Source organism: Pinus tabuliformis, chromosome J (genome assembly GCF_031772625.1).
Source record: "Pinus tabuliformis cultivar Carrire ecotype Pingquan chromosome J, CPIR1, whole genome shotgun sequence".
Classification (NCBI taxonomy): Eukaryota; Viridiplantae; Streptophyta; class Pinopsida; order Pinales; family Pinaceae; genus Pinus; species Pinus tabuliformis.
This window is the reverse complement of record NC_142295.1, coordinates 1414792798-1414799892: the sequence shown is the minus strand read 5'-3', so window position 1 is coordinate 1414799892 and position 7095 is coordinate 1414792798. Positions and strand designations below refer to the sequence as shown.

Sequence of the window (7095 nt, the reverse complement as noted above, 5' to 3'; positions counted from 1 at the left end):
GTTAGAATTTATGTTTCAAGCAGCTCAAACAATGGGTCAGGTTAAGTTTCATTCCTCCTCAAGTTCCTTGATTGACTTGCAGGGGGTCTCCAAAAGCAGTATCAGTAACCCACTGGGCAATGGGTTTCCTATGCAGATCAAGATAAAGCGTGGTGATAACAGTGACCCAACTACTCCCTTGGATGGTCATACTTTCTCCATGTTTAGCGAAAGCACTCCTCCTTTGGGGACTAGTCCATGGGATGATTCGTCGTCCGCACAGTCACCAATTAGAAAGGCCATGAAGTCAGAAGAGCCAAATGAGGGGTATATTTCTAATGGTAGCTGTGGAGATGAAAACGTTTCTTCAAATGTTGGATTTAACAGCAGATGTATTGCCGGATACAGATTGGAATGCTCAAATTTCTGGAATAGAGAAAGACCAATCCCTTCTTAATGATGCCCTGAATACAATGTTCAATGATGATTTGGACATGGGTGTTCAATAGATGCCATCTGAAACTTCACCTTCCAATCAAACATGGGGACCTGGTTCCTGCCCTTGGAGTAATATGCCTAGTGTTTGTTAAGCAGCAAATCTTCATTGACTGTTCAAGTAGATCCCTTTGGAGGGCCAACTACCAATCGTGCTTTGATGAGCACAGGGAATTAAGATATGGATACAACAGAGAAAATAGAGGCCTCTAAACAGAAAAAGGAGCAAGGAAATTCTCTGCTCAGTTGTTGGAAAGTAGTAATGCACAACTTGGAGAAAGCTACACCATGATGGGTTTTACGGAAGACATTAATGCTGGTTTGGGCCCAGGCATGGATTGTTCGCATGGAACTTATCAGAAACCTGAGACCTATAATCTATTTGAGGGAACATATACAAAGAGGCCTGCCATTTTAGAATAGCTTGGAGTTGTAGGATTATTTACTGAACCTTTATAAGCATTAGAACTTACTAGGCAAACAAAAGAAATGGGAGTGCCTCCCTTTGTGGATAGTATACAGGATCATAGAGGAGCTCATCTTGTTACAGAGCATTCTAGCAACCAGCAAGTACCGTTAAGGAACTCAAAGAGGTCCTTGCATCTAGAAGAATTGTGAAAGTCTGTCGCAATCCAATAGCATCTGGTGAGCAGCCTTCTATTGTGCAAGTTTTTTTTGAAGAATGACACATCTCCATTCAGTTTTGATAACTTCAAGGCAATTGAAAGGGATATGTAAAGTTAAATGAGGCTCAAGTCAGTCGGATTTTGATGTTAAGCTGTGTTTTGTGATTACACAGCAGTTTTGTAGCGCGCTACGAAACTGCTGGTAAGTACGCATAATACACAGCAATTTCGTAGCGTGCTACGAAACTGCTGAAGCTGCATAATTAATGATCAGTCAACCAAATTTTGAAGGACTTTTCAATCAGCATTAAAAAGTTTTTGTCAGCACACATGTACATGGGAAAGGCTTACAACACATGAAGGACGTGGCACTCCAATGGATTGATTTACTAATTCAAGAAAATCAACATGTTTAATTACTTCCGAATATCTTTAAGGAAACCAAAAGCATAAAAACAGGGGCAGTTTCCTGTTTCTCAGCAGAGATAACGGGATACGACATTAAGGACAAGCAAAGAGTTTTAAACATCCATCAAGGCTAAAGCTGAAGGAAACCACTTGGCAGAGAATGAATCTTGATTGTAATAAATTCTATGTTCAGCATGATGTAGAATTAGAATCCTAATTGTTTTAGGTTCCTAGAGCTGTTAGTAAGTAGTAAGTTGCTTTTAATAGTTAGTTTAATATGTCAATAGGTGTCATGATAAGGAGAATTAAAGTTCCCCTCATGCTTGAGGAGGAATCTTAGTTAGGTAGAAGAGCTCTATATATAGCAGAAAGAGCAATGTAATAGGGGTTGGAAATTTATAAGTAAAAGCTCTGATATTTGGCTTATGTAAAGACTCTGTTTTTTTTGGTAATACAGTACTGGCTTATGCTTCTCAAAAATCATAAAGAGTTCAATGTAATGAGTTTCTTTTGTTGTATTTTCATGTTATCTACAGTGTTATGAGTATCTGATTACTTAGAAATCGCTTACAGTGCTCTAATTTCCTTCATATACTCATAAACTACCTTCTATGTGTTTGGTGTGTTGAAATCTGAATGCCTTGACTTCTATGCAAAGCCAACCCTGTTGTTAATACTAAATCATATATGACTCCATAACCCCAATGGATACTTGTTAGTTGTGTTTACACCATTTTCATTTCTTAGTTGTTTCACAAGAGTTAGCCATCTTGATCATAATAAAAAACCTTTAATCCTTTGAGAGAGCCCTCTCAGGTTGGGGAGGCTAAACCTCAACCTAAAGCAGGTTTGAAACAGTTACGTGAAGTCTTCCTGGTTTGCAACCTTCCAGGGCCTAATTTTGAGATAACATTTTGGTGCGTCTGCCGGGAGTCAGAAGATTAATCATTCCCAAAATCAAGAAGCTGAACTTCTGAAGGTAACAGGAGCTCAGAAATCTTTCGAGGTTGCAAAACTACCTTGGCGACTCCATTGTTGAAGAATTCAAAATTCATAGATTCATGGTGATTCCACTAGAGTTATGAAGGACTCAGATGATACCATTCTTATTTCAAGGTATGCATGCATAAATTTTTCAGGAATTCATGGTTTCCCAAATCATTTTCCCAAGGATGCATATTTTCTAAGGAATGGTCCAAAATTCAACGGAGAAGATTTGAGTTTAACTTTGAAGCATATATCAGATTTTTGTGATTTTACCGAGCTTCTTAGAGTTAAACATGAGGATGTTTGCATTATGTTGTTCTATGATTCATTTCAAGGGAAATGTAAACAATGGATTGAAAGCTTTCCTACTAAATCTATTAAGTCATTTGAAGACTTTTGGTTTATGTTTTTGGAGGAATGGATAGATAGATCAGATGTGGTGGAAAAATCTCCTTCAATTCAAAATTTCAAACAATGGAATGATGATCATATTAATGAAGAAATAGATGAAAATTTTTCTTTGTCCTTGTCTTCATTTTTAAAATCATTTGAGTGCAAGATAGAAGATAAGATGAAATTTTTGGATGAATTTGCTAAAGACATTGAGAAAGATATTGAACGTTTACAAGGTCAAATTCAATCATATAGTCTTCATGGTTATGATCATTCTTTTCAAAAGATTTCTATGGCAGCACATAAGGAGAGGGTGTTGCTTCCTTTCTCTTTCGTGATTGAGGAAGAGTACACTGTTATTGAAGATCAGTTTGCACAACCAGAAAGTTACGAGAACCATCAAGCTGATCATGTATTCTGGGATCATATAACTGACTACATGGAAGAGTTTTACTCTCCAGTGTTTCCGTTTTTCTATGAAGATTAGAGGGAATTTCAGTGGTAGTGGTCATCACAATATCATAGTGGCTCTGAACTCCGATGCAGTCAAAAAACTCAAATATCAGATAAGACAAATGATTGGATGCATTGGAAATTTCACATTGGTTGAGCTGAAAGAAGTTTGAAATTGATAGGGTAGGTAGGTAGGAAAATGTAAATAAGCTCAAGGTTGACTGAGCATTTTTCAGCAGATGCATATTTCTTTCTCCTACAGTGATCATCAAGCTTAAGCCTAAGGTGAAGGCCCAAGAGGTTTGAAGGGGATGCTTGTCAAGCAAATCCATGTTTCTTATAAAGAGGACAAAGCACTGGACCTGCATGTTCTTAGTGTACCACAGGGGCACACTATCCCAAGTGGAGCCACCTATTATCACTCAAGAAAAAATATTTTAAATTCTGGACATCAATTTTTTAAAATTTGTCAAAGAGTTGGTGTCAGTTTTGGGTCTAGTCTTTTCATCTGGTTTTAGAGTCTAAACAGTTTGGATAAGAGTCTTGTTAGTAAGTCAAAAGGAGTCAATTCTCTGTTTTAGTCTATCGTTGGCCTCATATCCAGTGCATTTTTATGAGTATCCTGTATTGTGTTCCATTCTGCATACACATATTTTCAAGAGCGCTTGGTATGGGAATGCAAATTTTTGCCATCTTGGCAAAAGGTAGCAATTGTAAAGCTCTGTTTCTTCTTCTGTTACTTTTCATTGGTCACACAGTTGGGATGCTTATTGCTTTGTTTTAGACTGAGAAGGTGGATATAGCTTCTTTAATTCAGTGGCCCAATTTCTCCTGAATGACATAACTCAAAGTGGGCCACATGAGCAATTATTTATGCTGCCTCTACTTAAACAAGTGCCAAATCTCAGAAACATCTTATTAGGTATCCTGAATTTGAAAGTCACTAAGAAAAAGGAACTTGATGAAACTATCTATTAGAAGGCGGTTCTAAAATATCTTCATACACAAGTTTTGAAGAGTGAGGCCTACACAAATGTTGATTTATGTGGAAGTCTTCGAAGAGCATTTTACAGGATGGATGAGATGATGCGTGGGAAAAGGGGCTAGAGGAAATTAGCTATACTTGGGGATAAGTTCAAAAAATTCACTAACTTATTAGGGCATTTGAACAGGGACCACATGTTGATTTTTCTGGGCCAACTTCTAGAAGCGCGGTAGGTGTTGCACTTTTTCAAAATAATCAGCTTATTGTGGAAAATGCTGGTGATTCTCGTTGTGTCCTCTCAAGAAAGGGTCAGGCATACAACTTGTCACGAGATCACAAGCCAGAGCTTGAGATCGAAAGGGATCGAATTCTTTGAGCTGGAGGATTCATTCATGCTGAACGTATCAATGGAAGCTTAAATTTAGTGCGCTCTATTGGAGATATGGAATTCAAACAAAACAAATTTCTCCCTGCTGAAAAACAGATTGTAATTGCAAATCCAGATATAAATGTTGTGGAGCTATGTGAGGATGATGAGTTCATTTCGTTGCTGGTTGCTTTGAAAGTGCACTACAGGGATAGAATTACCATACTACAAGGAAACCATAAAAGCAAGCTCAAGCATCAATCTAGTTTTAAATACGAGCACTCCTCTTTTGCTACCGCCCGTTCCTACTCAGGCGATCAATCAAGTAGACTACAGCTTCTCTACGCCAAAAAATAGTGGGTTGTTAGAATTTATGTTTCAAGCAGCTCAAACAATGGGTGGGGTTAAGTTTCATTCCTCCTCAAGTTCCTCAATTGACTTGTAGGGGGGCTCCAAAAGCAGTATCAGTAACCCACTGGGCAATGGGTTTCCTATGCAGATCAAGATAAAGCGTGGCGATAACAGTGACCCAACTACTCCCTTGGATGGTCATACTTTCTCCATGTTTAGCGAAAGCACTCCTCCTTTGGGGACTAGTCCATGGGATGATTCGTCGTCCGCATAGTCACCAATTGGAAAGGTCATGAAGTCAGAAGAGCCAAATGAGGGGTATATTTCTAATGGTAGCTGTGGAGATGAAAACGTTTCTTCAAATGTTGGATTTAACAGCAGATGTATTGCCAGATACAGATTGGAATGCTCAAATCTCTGGAATAGAGAAAGAACAATCCCTTCTTAATGATGCCCTGACTACCATGTTCAATGATGATTTGGACATGGGTGTTCAACAGATGCCATCCGAAACTTCACCTTCCAATAAAACATGGGGACCTGGTTCCTGCCCTTGGAGTAATATGCCTAGTGTTTGTTAAGCAACAAATCTTCATTGACTGTTTAAGTAGATCCCTTTGGAGGGCCAACTACCAATCGTGCTTTGATGAGCACAGGGAATTAAGATATGGATACAACAAAGAAAATAGAGGCCTATAAACAGAAAAAGGAGCAAGTAAATTCTCTGCTCAGTTGTTGGAAAGTAGTAATGCACAACTTGGAGAAAGCTACACCATGATGGGTTTTACGGAAGACATTAATGCTGGTTTGGGACCAGGCATGGATTGTTCGCATGGAACTTATCAGAAACTTGAGACCTATAATCTATTTGAGGGAACATATACAAAGAGGCTTGCCATTTTAGAACAGCCTGGAGTTGTAGGATTATTTATTGAACCTTTACAAGCATTAGAACTTACTAGGAAAACAAAAGAAATGGGAGTGCCTCCCTCTGTGGATAGTATACAGGATCATAGAGGAGTTCATCTTGTTACAGAGCATTCTATCAACCAGCAAGTACCGTTAAGGAACTCAAAGAGGTCCTTGCATCTAGAAGAATTGTGAAAGTCCGTCGCAATCCAATAGCATCTGGTGAGCAACCTTCTATTGTGCAAGTTTTTTTTGAAGAATGATGCATCTCCATTCAGTTTTGATAACTTCAAGGAAATTGAAAGGGATATGTCAAGTTAAATGAGGCTCAAGTCAGTCGGATTTTGATGTTAAGATGTGTTTTGTGATTACACAACAATTTTGTAGCGTGCTACGAAACTGCTGAAGCTGCATAATTAATGATCAGTCAACCAAATTTTGAAGGACTTTTCAATCAGCATTAAAAAGTTTTTGTCAGCACACATGTACATGGGAAAGGCTTACAACACACGAAGGATGTGGCACTCCAATGGATTGATTGACTAATTCAAGAAGATCAACATGGTTAATTACTTCTGAATATCTTTAAGGAAACCAAAAGCATAAAAACAGGGGTAGTTTCCTGTTTCTCAGCAGAGATAAAGGGATACGACATTAAGGACCAGCAAAGAGCTTTAAACATCCATCAAGGCTAAAGTTGAAGGAAACCACTTGGCAGAGAATGAATCTTGATTGTAATAAATGCTATGTTCAGCATGATGTAGAATTAGAATCCTAATTGTTTTAGGTTCCTAGAGCTGTCAGTAAGTGTTATCGGGAAAACTAGTGTCTATGCAGAGCTGCTAGTCCCACTAAGGCTGGTAGCTACCTTAGAAACAAACAAACTAAAAACTACTTTTGTTTTCCTTTATGAGAAATAGATAAGAGAGGAATAAGGAGACCAACCTCTGTCTTGTGCTTGGTTCCTTACTCGATTCCTCTCCCTTCTGATAGTTCTTCGCTACTCGCTTCCTTGTCTACCCAGCTTCAAAGAGCACCTGTAGAATCAAATCAGCATAACACTATCCAAGAACATAGATCTATTATCATAAACAATATAGGACCAGATATATATTGACCACACAAATGCATATAACATCAAT

At 38.4% G+C, this 7095-nt stretch overlaps 1 pseudogene; it reads left to right on the top strand.

Moving 5' to 3' along the window:
• The first annotated feature begins 31 nt into the window (after positions 1-31).
• Positions 32-5050, top strand: LOC149232649 (putative protein phosphatase 2C 11 pseudogene; annotated as a pseudogene).
• Positions 5051-7095: the final 2045 nt, after the last annotated feature.